The following is a 12,798-nucleotide window of genomic DNA, read 5'->3' as shown; positions in this document are numbered from 1 at the left end:
ACTAAAGGTGGTTTGTGAGGTTGCCACAGGAGTAGTCCCCCATTAATAAATCAAACGAGATGTGTTTGTGAAACACTGATGCCCCCATATGGCAACATAGTGAAGGTTACCGGTAAGCTTTCTCAAATGCATTTCTCAAATATGTTGGTACCTAAAGTAAGGCCTTTTCACAAGAAATACAAATGTGAAATATAAAACCCTAGCACCAACTGTTCAAAGGTTATGACCAAACTTAACGTTTTTAAAGGTAAGACAAACCTCAAGGTCAAGGTTAAAGGGTCAAGGATGTTTGTTTCTAAAGAAAGGCATTGCCTCAAAGATTACATTTGGGAAGTATGAAAGCACTGGTCCAAAAAGTTATGGCCAAGGTTAATGTTTGTAAAAAGTAGGTCATACTCCAAAGTCAAGATCAAAGAGTCAAAGTTGGTGCCAATGAAAGTTTTTCCACAAGGATTACATATGTGAAGTATGAAAGCTCTAGTTTTTACTGTTCAAAAGTTATGGCTATGGTTAAAGTTTGTAAAAAGTAGGTCAAATGTCAAGGTCATAAGTTCAAAGTTGTTGATATCCAATGAAAGGTATTCTCACAATAATTAAATATGGTATAAGGTGTCAAATTAACTAACTAAGAACATAGTTATGATAACCAAGAGTGCTTCTTCAAAAATTGTTAATTTTAGGACCCCTGGATCAGGGGTTCTGGTGTTAGGGCGAGTCAATATAGATCATATAGTAAAAGTGCATTATTTATTGAAAATCTTCTCTGCTCCTGGGTATTAAATAAACTAACTAAGAACATAGTTATGATGACCAAGAGTGCCTCTTCAATAATTGTGAATTTCATGGCCCCAGGGTCAGGGGTTCTGGTGTTAGGGTGGGGCTCTATTGATTGTATAATAAAAAAAACATAAATTCTTCAAAAATCTTCTTCTCTGCTCCTAGGTATTAAACAAGCAAACTAAGTATATAGTTATGATTAACAGGAGTGCATCCTCCAAAATTTTTAATTTTATGACCCCAGGGTCAGGGGTTCTGGTGTTAGGGTTGGGTTCTATTGATTATATAGTGAAAATGCATTAATTCTTCAAAAATCTTCTTCTCTGCTCCTGGGTATTAAACCAATAAACTACTATATACAGGGTTATTTCCGCCCCGTCTTATTTTTGGCCTTTCACACTTGCAAACATTTTTGCCCTCTTTTAAATTCGCCCAGTCATAGTTTTGTTTAAGAAATTATAATGTATACTTTGAATACGCCGTTTTAAATTCGCCCAATTGATAGTAGGGCGAAAGGGGCGAAAATAAAACGGGGGCGAAAATTTCCCTGTATACAGTATTTATATAGTTTTGATGAGGAAAGATGCCTCTTCCAAATTTGTGAATGTCATGGCCCCTGGTCAGGGGTTTTGGTGTAAGGAGGGAACTCTTTTGAGTATATCGTGAAAATGCATGAATTCTTTAAAAATCTTCTTTGCCTCTGGGTATTATACAAACTAAGTAGATAGTTATGATGAGCAAGTGTGTTTCTTCCAAAATTGTGAATTTTGTGGCCATTGGGTTGGGGCTTGTGATGTTAGGGCAAGGCTTTATTGATTATATTGTGAAAATGCATTGTTTCTTCAAAAATCTTCTTCTCTGCTCCTTGGTATTAAACCAGTGAAGCATGTACATGTACAAAGTTATGATGAAGAAGGATGCCTCTTCCAAAATATATGAATTTCATGGCCCCTTGGTCAGGGGTTCTGGTGTTAGGGTGGGGCTCTAATGATTATATGTATAGTGAAAATGCATGAATTCTTTGAAAATCTTTTCCATTGCTCCTAGGTATTATGCGAATGATCTTAGTACATATATTTATGATGAAGAAAGGTGCATCTAGCAAAATGACCAATGTAACGGATATATATAAAATACATGGTTACTGTCTTGAAATATAAGCGATATTTGAGCGAGGGTAAGAAAACGTGATAGAGGGCGAGGCTTGCCAAGCCCTCTTACGTTTTCGACCCGAGCCCAAATATCGCTTATATTTCAAGACAGTTATCATGTATAAAACAAGCTATTTCCGACAGATTTAGGCACATCACTGCAGTTGAAACTATGACGCCATGGCGTAAACATTGCAGTATACGTGACGTCACAATGCTTTTAGAACGTCGGAATACATGCACGAGGCTTTATTAGGGCAGTGACCGAATAAAGCTTTGGTTTATTAGGTTACCTTTATTAGGTCAATGCAAGGGGTAGTTGCAGGATAAAGCCGAATCTTTTCTATTTTTTGATGAAATGTTTGGAAATTTATAATATAAGGATATATTAGAATTATAGACAATATGACATGGTCAAAATAGCAAGATCTCACGCGCATGCACGTGCGCTTCGCTCTGATTGGCTGAAACTAAAGTCTCAATATCTTTATTGTTTTTTGATGAAATTTTAAACATAGTCATGCAGTAGGATATCCTACAACATGACATATAGCAATTGTCATGAAAACACGTGTATGCACATTCACTGCAATCTGATTGGCTTAAACTTTAAATAGGTATAACTCCCTTGCTTTCCAACCAAACAAGATGGGATTTGAAACATAGATAGATATAATGGACTTCTACAAGGAGGTATCGTCACCATGCACATGCATACTCCTGCGTGTACGTGCGCTGTAATCTGATTGGCTGAAACTTTAAACAGCTATAACTCCCTTGGTTTTCAACCAAACGGGGTGGGATGTAGAACATAAGTAGATGTAATGGACTTCTACAAGAAGGTATGGTCACCATGCTCGTGTATGCACGTGCATGCACGCGAAATGAGTAAAATCAAAGATACTCTTGAATGAGCGTATTTTTTAATAGTTTTAGATTAAATACTTTAATATTTAGTATATTAAAATATATAGATTGTGTAGACAAGATGATATGGTCATTACGCACATGCATTCACATGTGAATGCGTGCAATGCTAAAATTTGAATGAACTTGGTACACTTCTGGGTAAACGTTGTTAAAGTTTCAAATGCATAGGGTTTGTCTTATTTAATGAAGCTTACGGTACATGGAATATGGCACCAAAAGGGATATGGGGAGCGTTTGGGGAACATCTGTAATGGTTCCCGTTACAATTAGCACTAGTTCACATTTGTATTTCTTGTGAAAAGGCCTTACTTTAGGTACCAACATATTTGAGAAATGCATTTGAGAAAGCTTACCAGTAACCTTCATTATGTTGCCATATGGGGGCATCAGTGTTTCACAAACACATCTCGTTTGATTTATTAATGGGGGACTACTCCTGTGGCAACCTCACAAACCACCTTTAGTGATACAAAATTTCATATCTGGGCAAAAATGGTGTGCAGTGCACAGCTGGAAATTGGTTTTCAGACAAGGTCATTCAAGGGTCTTTTCATGATACCAAGACATTTGTCAGTCCCACTGTTTTGGAAATACATTGTAACGGCATATTATATACATTTTGTATATAGACAGTAATTTTGTCTAGTGTATATATTAACATCACCTAATGTTAAAATTTTATTTATTAAGTATAGACGGAGATGAAAGTCCCTTTTATCTTATTAGTTTATTTTAGGTGATAGCTTTATTGGACCGTTGAAAGGTAAATAAAGTATCAATAATTGGAGTAAATCCATACGAACGTTTTTTTTTGTACCGATATGTACAGTCAGTTCTCGAATTATCGCCATTTGATTCATCGCCATTCTCGCAATACCACCATGATTTTCCAAGAACATTTTTCTTGCTATATAAAATTCTCTTTATAACGCGGAATTCGCATACCGCCATCCATCACCCTGTTTTCACAATAAACGTCCATTTCAAAGTGTCAATTATCTTGATATATTGCCATATGTGCATGTAGTCAGTGAAGCAGCTAATTGGTTGACGCTATCACCATTGTAAAGCATGTAAAGCCCGACAAGGTCGTGCATATAAATAATTAAATAAGAATTAAATAAACAATAATTTTAACATGAACTGTTTTTATAATTTTGTTCTCTGTTCTCCACTTTCGTGGCGAAGCTGTTACTAAATCATTTTTATTAAAAATGATTTAGTCACAGCTTCGCCACAAAAGCAGTTGTTGTTAAAGTTCGCTGAAAACGATCTCTCTGTTTTAAACAATGCAAAGTTTACTTATAAAAATAATTATACAGTATAAATTGTGAATGTTTTATTAAAAATGATGCCATGAACAATGAATGTATTCAAAAATACATTTTACAGTAAAACTCGGTTATAACGAAGTCAAGGAGACCTATGAATTTACTTCACTGTATCCATAATTCGTTATATCCGTTTAAGGAACAAGTCAAATATATATAGCTTGGGATCGAAAATAACTTCACTATAACCGTGAATTCACTATATCCATGTTTATACTAACCGAGTTTTGCTGTACTTACTATCGGCAATATATCAAGATGCGACACAGCATGTTTTTTTTTTATACCCCCCGCAAACGAAGTTTTGGGGGGTATATAGGAATCACCTTGTCCGTCTGTCTGTCTGTCCGTCTATCCGTCTGTCTGTGCAATCGTGTCTGGTCCATATCTTTCTTATGGAGGAACATCTACTACTCCACGCAAAGATTGCCCATGACCTAAGGGTGTGTCATGACCTTGACCTAAGGTCATTTAGGGAACTTCAAGGTCACTGGAAGAAAAATTTTATAATTCGTGTCCGGTTCATATCTTTCTTATGGATAAACTTGGTAGGTTCTCATTTCACACAAAGATTGCTCATGACCCAAGGATGTGTTGTGACCTTGACCCAAGGTCATTTGGGGAAGTTCAAGGTCACTGGAAGAAAAATGTCATAATTTGTGTCTGGTCCATATCTTTCGTATGGATAAACTTGGTAGATTCTCATTTTACACAAAGATTGTTATACCCCCGAAAACGAAATTTGGGGGGGGGGGGGGGGGTATATAGGAAACACCTTGTCCGTCTGTCTGTGCAATCGTGTCCGGTCCATATCTTTCTTATGGAGGGACATTAATATCTACTACTCCACACAAAGATTGCCCATGACCTAAGGGTGTGTCATGACTTTGACCCAAGGTCATTCAGGGAACTTCAAGGTCACTGGAAAAAAATGTCATAATTTGTGTCCGGTTCATATCTTTCTTATGGATAAACTTGGTTGGTTCTCATTTCACACAAAGATTGCCCATGACCCAAGGGTGTGTCATGACCTTGACCCAAGGTCATTTGGGGAACTTCAAGGTCACTGGAAGAAAAATGTCTTAATTTGTGTCCGGTCCATATCTTTCTTATGGAAAGGCTTACTTCTGAAAAACCCAGCGGGGGGTTTTTTGTCCCGTTTGGACATTTCTAGTTTTCTTCAATATCAGACATGCAGATTTAGATGCATACACATGTACTTGTCTTTATTTTATAATTGCACATTTTTGTTTGAACAACATTATGCATAAACTAGGAGACTTATTGTTCACAGAACAATAAAAGGTCTTTCCACCTTCTTTGAGTTTCAAATTTATTTATATCTGACTCCTTAAAAATTATATTCCATGAAAAAGAAACCAGAATTGTCTTAAAGCATAGAAAAAATAAAATTACAGAAAAAATTGGAAAGACCTTGACCTTTGAAAAAATATTCAAGGTCAAAGGTCAAGGGTCATAATGCAATTGACCCCATGCTTCTATGACTTATTGTTTTCAAGTTATAAGGTTTGATAGTAAGTACAAAGAAGTTAAAGGGCAATAACTCATATAAGGGTCATGAGATCCTTTTGCACTTATACAGTGAATTTAGGCGTAAAGACCCTGAAGTTATTTGTGAAGATTTGGTGACTCTACGGTCTATAGCTTCGGAGGAGTAGCGAAAAATAGGTTTTTCGCACAAGGGGCAATAACTTTTAAAAGGGTTAATGTTAGGGGACAAGAATGAAATCTTTGAAATAGTTTTAAAAGTACATAGTAATGATGCATAGACATTAAGTATATGTTGAAAGACAAAAGAGATACAAAAAGAGCTAAATTTCTCATTTTTGGAATGACCTTGACCTTTGACCTTTACATGAATTTTAAGGTCAAAGGTCAATGAATCTTATGCAGTTAGTCCCATGTCTCTACGACTTCTCGTTTTGAAAATTTTTAATTATTTGTAAAATTTAAAAAGTTTCAGGGGCAATAACTCATTGAAGGGGTCATGAATACTTTTGCAATGAAGGATTTAAAGTTTTCTTAATTAGTCGAAGACATTGGTGAAGGTTTCATTCCTCTACAATTTACGGTTTTGGAGGAGTAGCAATAACAAATATTTTTGCAAAAGGGGCGATAACTCTGAAAGGGGTCGAAGTTCATATACGCAGGGTCAAACAAAAAAATCATTTAAGGAGTACATTCTTATGAACTATAAATCTCTTCAATAACTTGTGAAACAAAAAACCATTCGGCGGAAAAATAATAAAAATAATAACTAGGAGACTTATTGTTCACAGAACAATAAGAGGTCTTTCCACCTTTTTAAATTTCTTATAGTTTTATATTTTACTCTCCAATTTAATTTTAAGGGAAATATTAAAAAAAAGAAAATGAAAATCTAAACAAAAAAAATTGAAATGACCTTGACCTTTGACCTAGATCAGATCTTCAAGGTCAAAGATCAAGGGTCACATTGCAATTGACCCCATGCCTCTACGACTTTTAGTTCTATGGTTATAAGTTTAAATATTAAGTGCAAAGAAGTTAAAGGGCAATAACTCATAAAAAGGGTCATTAAATCCTTAAGTACTTATACAATGAAGGTGTGCCTAAAGAACCTTAAGACATTAGTGAAGAGTTCATGCTTCTACAGTCTACAGTTTTGAAGTTGTAGCGATAACAATGTTTTTCGCATAAGGGACAATAACTTTTTATAGGGTCAGTCTTGGGGAACAAAAATGAAATCTTTGAAATAGTTTTAAGAGTACATATTAATGATGCAGAGACTGTTTGCATGTGTTAAAAGACAAAAGAGATATAAAAAGAGCTTAATTTCTAATTTTTGGAATGACCTTGACCTTTGACCTTGACAAAATATTCAAGGTCAAAGGTCAAGGGTCACAAGGCAATTGACATCATGCTTCTAACATTTATAGTTTTCAAGATATAAGGTTTCATAGTAAGTATAAAGAAGTAAAAGGGCAATAACTCATATAAGGGGTCATCAGATTCTTTTGCACTTATACAGTGAAGTTATGTCTAAAGACCCTTAAGATATTAGTGAAGGTTTAGTGTCTCTAGGATCTACAGTATCGGAGGAGTAACGATAACAAGGTTTTTCGCACAAGGGGCAATAACTTTTAAAAGGTTTAATCTTAGGGGACAAGAATGAAATCTTTGAAACAGTTTTAAGAGTACATATTAATGATGCATTGACATTAAGTATATGTTGAAAGACAAAAGAGATACAGAAAAGCTAATTTTCTCATTTTTGGAATGACCTTGACCTTTGACCTGAATATGAATTTTAAGGTCAAAGGTCAATGAATCTTATGCAGTTGGTCCCATGTCTCTACGACTTCTTATTTTGAAAATTTTTAATTATTTGTAAAAATCAAAAAGTTTCAGGGGCAGTAACTCATTGAAGGGGTCACCGAATGCTTTCGCAATGAATAGATTGAAGATTCCCCATAATTAGTTGAAGACATTGGTGAAGGTTTCATACCTCTGCGGTTTACGGTTTCTGATGAGTAGCGATAACAAGCATTTCTTGCAAAGGGGCAATAACTTCAAAAGGGCTCGAAGTTCATTTACGCAGGGTTTAACTAAAAAATCATTTAAGAAGTACATTCATATAAACTATAAATCTTTTAGATAACTTCAGAAACAAAAAACCATTCGGCGGAAAAATAATAATAACTAGGAGACTTATTGTTCACAGAACAATAAGAGGTCTTTCCACCTTCTTTGAATTTCAAATTTGATTTATATATAACTCCTAAAAATTAAATTCCATGAAAAAGAAACCAAAACTCTCTTAAACCATAGAAAAAATGAAGAAAAAATGAATGACCTTGACCTTTGACCTTGATAAAATATTCAAGGTCAAAGGTCGAGGGTCAAAATGCAATTGACCCCATGCCTCTACGACTTATACTTTTCAATTTATAAGGTTTAATAATAAGTACACTGACGTTAAAGGGCAATAACTCATATAAGGGGTCATCAGATCCTTTCACTCTTATACAGTGAAGTTTAGCCTAAAGATTCTTAAGACATTAGTGAAGGTTTGATGTCGAAACGGTCTACGGTTTCAGAGGAGTAGCGATAACAAGGTTTTTTGCACAAGGGGCAATAACTTTTAAAGGGGTTAATCTTAGGGGACAAGAATGAAATCTTTGAAACAGTTTTAAGAGTACATATTAATGATGCATAGACATTAAATATATGTTAAAAAGACAAAAGAGATATAAAAAGAGCTAAATTTCTCAGTTTTCGAATGACCTTGACCTTTGACCTTTCAATAGATTTTAAGGTCAAAGGTCAATGAATCTTATGCAGTTGGTCCCATGTCTTTACGACTTCTCGTTTTGAAAATTTTTAATTATTTGTAAAATTCAAAAACTTCCAGGGGCAATAACTCATTGAAGGGGTCAATAAATACTCTTCCAATTGATCAATGAAGTGTCTAGTTACTTAGATGAAGACATTAGTGAAGGTTTCATTTCTCTACGGTTTACGGTTTTGGAGGAGTAGCGATAACAAGACTGTTTTTCCAAAAATGGGGAAATTTCATGACAAAGGTCAAAAGAGGTCATAGTTCATATACGCAAAATTAAAAAAAAATAAGGGTCAATAACTGCAAATACTTTCGCAATCTTTCCTAATTAGTCGAAGAGTACATTCTTACGGTGAACTTAAAATCTTTTCGATAAATCTTGAAACTCAAAATCACACGGCGGAAAAATAATAAAAAATAAAAACATAAGCAAATCAGATAACAGAAAGGTGGAAATAATAATAATAAACATAAGCATTTCAGAGTCTTTCCACAGAAAGGTGGAAAGACCTAATAACTAGGAGACTTATTGTTCACAGAACAATAAGAGGTCTTTCCACCTTCTTTGAATTGTTCAATTTTGTTTATATTTAACTATTTTTTGGATTTATTTCTATCTGACTCCTTAAAATCAAATTCCATGAATAAGAAACCAAATTTGTCTTAAAGGATAGAAAAATGAAAATTAAAAAGAAATATGAAATGACCTTGACCTTTGACCTCGAGAAAATATTCAAGGTCAAAGGTCACAATGCAATTAACCCCATGCTTCTACGACTTATAATTTTCAAGTTATAAGGTTTTATATTAAGTATAAAGAAGTTAAAGGGCAATAACTCATATTAGGGGTCATCAGATCCTTTTGCATTTATACATGAAGTTAGGCCTAAAGACCCTTAACACACCACTGAAGATTTGGCGTCTCGACGGTCTATAGTTTGGGAGGAGTAGCGATAACAAGGTTTTTCGCACAAGGGGCAATAACTTTTAAAGAAGTTAATCTAAGGGGACAAAAATGAAATCTTTGAAATAGATTTAAGAGTGCATATCAATGATGCATAGACATTAAGTATATGTTGAAAGACAAAAGAAATATGAAAAGAGCTAAATTTCTCATTTTTTGAATGACCTTGACCTTTGACCTTTACATGAATTTAAGGTCAAAGGTCAATGAATCTTATGCAGTTGGTCCCATGTCTCTACGACTTGTTGTTTTGAAAATTTTTAATTATTTGTAATATTCAAAAAGTTTCAGGGGCAATAACTCATTGAAGGGGTCACCGAATACTTTCGCAATGAATAGATTGAAAAGTCCCCATAATTAGGCAAAGCCATTGGTGAAGGTTTCATACATTTACGGTTTACGGTTTCAGAGGAGTAGCGATAACAAGGGTTTTTAGCACAAGGGGCAACAACTTTTAAAAGGGTCAATCTTAGGGGACAAGATTTATATCTTCGCAAGAGTAATAAGAGTGCATATCATAGACAGAAGATAGATTGTATATGTTTAGGGATATAAGAGCTAATAAAAGAAATTCATTCCTCATATTTGGAATGACCTTGACCTTTGACCTTGAAATGAATTTGAAGGTCAAGGGTCAATAAAACTGATGCAGTTGGTTTCATGTCTCTACGACTTCTCGTTTTGAAAATTTTTAGTTTTTTATAAAATTTATAAACTTTCAGGGGCAGTTACTCATTGAAGGGGTCAAAGAAAACTTTCGCAATGAATAGATTGAAAAGTCTCCTAAAGTAGTTGAAGACAATGGTGAAGATTTTATATCTCTACGGTTTACGGTTTCGGAGGAGTAGCGATAACAAGCTTAACGGTGAAAGGGGCAATAACCGCATAAGGGGTCCAAGTTAAAACATGGGGGGTCATTTTTCGGAATAACTTTAAATATCCAGTGTCATGAACTATAATGTTTTTCGATAAGTCTTACGGTGTCAAAACATAAGGTGAGAAATAGAATAATAAAAAACAGAAGCATTTCAAAAGGTCTTTCCACAGAAAGGTGGAAAGACCTAATAAAAAACAGAACAATTTCAATAGGTCTTTCCACGGAAAGGTGGAAAGACCTAATAATAAACAGAACAATTTCAATAGGTCTTTCCACGGAAAGGTGGAAAGACCTAAATATTACTTGAAGTTTTTGTAAATTTATAAGTATTTTCTCCTTTTTTTTTATTCCAATCACCCACTCCCCCACCCCCCACCCCCCCCACCCCCGTCAACAACCAATACCTAAAAGAATTAACCTAGGAATTACTTATACAATTTAAATCTAAATGTCCTAATCAACAAGCAAATAGCAAATATTACAAAGTACAATTAATGGTAAACATAAAATACAATTAATGGTAAACATAAAATTAAACATATTTCTCTGATTTAAGCCGCTTTCTTTGTTGTCTTCATTTTTATCTTATCTTTTTGCACATATATCAGCATATTATGGAGGTATTTTTTCACAACTGAAATTGCTATGAATTATCAACCAAAGGAAGATATTTCTAATATCAACAAACTCAATTAATGGAATAAAACTACTATTAATGATGTCTAAATTTTCTTTTTGTAAACTGTGAACATTATTGATGAACAATGTTAAGCCTATATCACAGTTGCTAAAGTCAACAGGTAAAAATAAACGTCACTATTGTGATGTCACATAACGCTGCTTTGACGTAGAACAACATAGGTCCCCCCTTAAGAATAAACTTTTTTAAAAAAATTTCTCTTAAACCTGTAGTTTATTTTTAGGGATAAAAATCTTCTGACTTCCTTATTTAATAACTTTATTATACCCCCTGCAAACGAAGTTTAGGGGGGGTATATTGGAATCACCATGTCCGTCTGTCCGTCTGTCCGTCTGTCTGTCTGTCTGTAGACGAGATTTTGTCCGGACCATTACTCAGAAACTATTGAAAGGATTTGTCTGAAAATTTGTACAAATATTATTCACCATATGAAGTTGTGCACCTGATATTTTCATCTTGATTCGATTATTATTTTGAATTTAACAGGTGTTTTTTCATTTTTATTTTGTGGTTTGGTCCAGACCGTTTCTCAGAAACTATTGCAAGGATTAATCTGAAAATTTGTACACTTATTATTCACCATATGAAGGTGTGCAATTGGAATTTTCAACTCTTTTTGTTCATTTTTTTGCATTTTACAGGTTTTATTTTTTATTTTAATTGACTTGTTCATTTTGGGCTCATGTATAAGGTTTGAGACATAGAATCTAGAATATCTGTACAAAAATACTACAGCTTAAAACTACTCATATAAACTTTTAAAAAAGAAACATCATCAAGTGTTAAAAACAGTTTTTACATTGCACAGAAGATAATGTAATTTTATTTATCTCTTGGGAATAATGACTGGACATGCATCCAGTTAAAGATAAATTAATGAGTTTGGTGTGGGAAGTTGAACGTTAAGGCATCTTATTATCAACCATGTGTAATCTCCTGGGAATCAGGCACAAGAATTAAAGATCTCTCTTCTCTTATTCTCTTAATTGTAATTTATTGTCTGTCAAAGCACTTCATTACTGGATGACCAGCTCTTTATTTTCAATTGAATTTGATATAAAGTTATCAAGATTAATTTGATTTTGTATAATATGATTTTTTTTCAACAATCAGTTTGCAGAGTGACATAACACATAATTGCAATATATTTTTTTAATGCAGAAATAACAAAATTAAATAAAAAAAATAATGTTACAATGGAATTACAATGTATTAGTATTGATGTTTCATTTGGTTGCACCTTTGTTTCATTCATTAAGAAACATGATGAGCAATTATATTTCACTGCAAATTTTTGTAAGTAAATTGCGAACACCTCTAGATCCATAAAGTATTTTTGAATTGGCACCTTCTCTGAAAAACCCAGCGGGGGGTATTTGTCCCTATTGGACAGTTCTAGTTTTTTTTTTATTTATTCTAAACTACAATTGCGTAAATATACAGTCCCTGAAAATATTAATTAACTTTAATAATCTCTACTTATTAAAAGATTGTAAGAAATCCTTGCTCTTTTAATAGTTTAAACTCCTCTCTGCTGCAAGTAAACAAAACAACAGGGAGCCTGCAAATTCAGAATACACAAGTGGTGGAGCTATCATGTCACTCAGAACCTTTTTTACACATGAGTGAACAAAGCAGTCCCAGGGACAGCTGGGACTGCTGGGTCTGCTTTCAAGAGCAGTCCTACAGTGGTCCCAGAACAGTGCCACTCAGGTGCCAAAGCAGT

The 12,798-nt window shown here is 34.2% G+C and overlaps 1 protein-coding gene across 1 annotated transcript in view; it reads left to right on the top strand.

The window, feature by feature from the left end:
- The window catches only part of LOC134232130 (protein bicaudal C homolog 1-like), a 262,980-nt gene that overhangs the window by 202,175 nt on the left and 48,007 nt on the right, over nt 1-12,798 (top strand). The gene's annotated exons all lie outside the window — the stretch shown is intronic.

Source organism: Saccostrea cucullata, unplaced genomic scaffold, assembly GCF_032062105.1.
Source record: "Saccostrea cucullata isolate Sc308-1 unplaced genomic scaffold, CSIRO_AGI_Scuc_v1 ctg492, whole genome shotgun sequence".
NCBI classification, from domain to species: domain Eukaryota; kingdom Metazoa; phylum Mollusca; class Bivalvia; order Ostreida; family Ostreidae; genus Saccostrea; species Saccostrea cuccullata.
The sequence above is the reverse complement of the archived record's forward strand: the minus strand, read 5'-3'. Positions and strand labels throughout refer to the sequence as shown.